This window comes from Frankliniella occidentalis, unplaced genomic scaffold (assembly GCF_000697945.3).
Source record: "Frankliniella occidentalis isolate FOCC.00 unplaced genomic scaffold, Focc_3.1 Scaffold508, whole genome shotgun sequence".
NCBI lineage: Eukaryota > Metazoa > Arthropoda > Insecta > Thysanoptera > Thripidae > Frankliniella > Frankliniella occidentalis.
This window is the reverse complement of record NW_026267625.1, coordinates 15895-16760: the sequence shown is the minus strand read 5'-3', so window position 1 is coordinate 16760 and position 866 is coordinate 15895.

The following is an 866-nucleotide window of genomic DNA, read 5'->3' as shown; positions in this document are numbered from 1 at the left end:
AGAAAGGTGAGCAAATTCAACGCCACGTCAACGCTCTTGGATGTGATAACTTCTCTAGATACAGCACCCTGAGAAATACCATAAAATTTACGACATTTCTAGTTTTATTCCCTGAGTTTTAGTTTTTTGCGTTGCGTTTATACCATCATCTTGTCTCAGTCTTTGCGTTTCCCAGGTTTTAGGGGCCTACCTATTTCGGTTACAGTAGGTCGTGAGGCTCAGTTATTCGCTGCATTTCTGTACAAACCGCCATAAAATCTTACTACCGTGTTTTTATGTCTATTTCATCTATTTACTTCAATTATGTATTTGTTCACCTCTGGTATTTGCATGGTCTCTCATTTTGACATCTTTCTAAATTAACTTGATGTCCGAAGGTGTCTAAGTTATGACAGGACACCCAAAATATCTCAAAGGATTGCAATGTATCAAGCTGAGCTATCAGAATATAAGAGACCTTTTCCCCCTGGCCTTTATATTGTTTTTGACTGGTAAATTTGAGCAGTGTCAACACAGCAGCCCATTCTCATTCTGACTATGACATTTTATGACTTCTGTTCAATCGTATTCTGTTTGTTCAGGTGGTTACAACAACAACCACAACCACAACTATAGAGGAGTACTGCTTGCACTCCAATTGCATATCACTACCTCCACCTAATGTTCTAATGAATGTTCCGCCACCAAACATGGCAGTGGCAAACAACATGAGAGGACCAGTAGATCTGGCTAATGGAAATAACCCCCAAGTAAGTATAGTGAAAGGAGACATTGTTAAAATATTTCTATCAAAATATTGTATAAGTCTGTTTTGCTAATCGATTTCTGCTATTACTTCTCTTGCATAGGTTTCTCGGCAGGCTCCC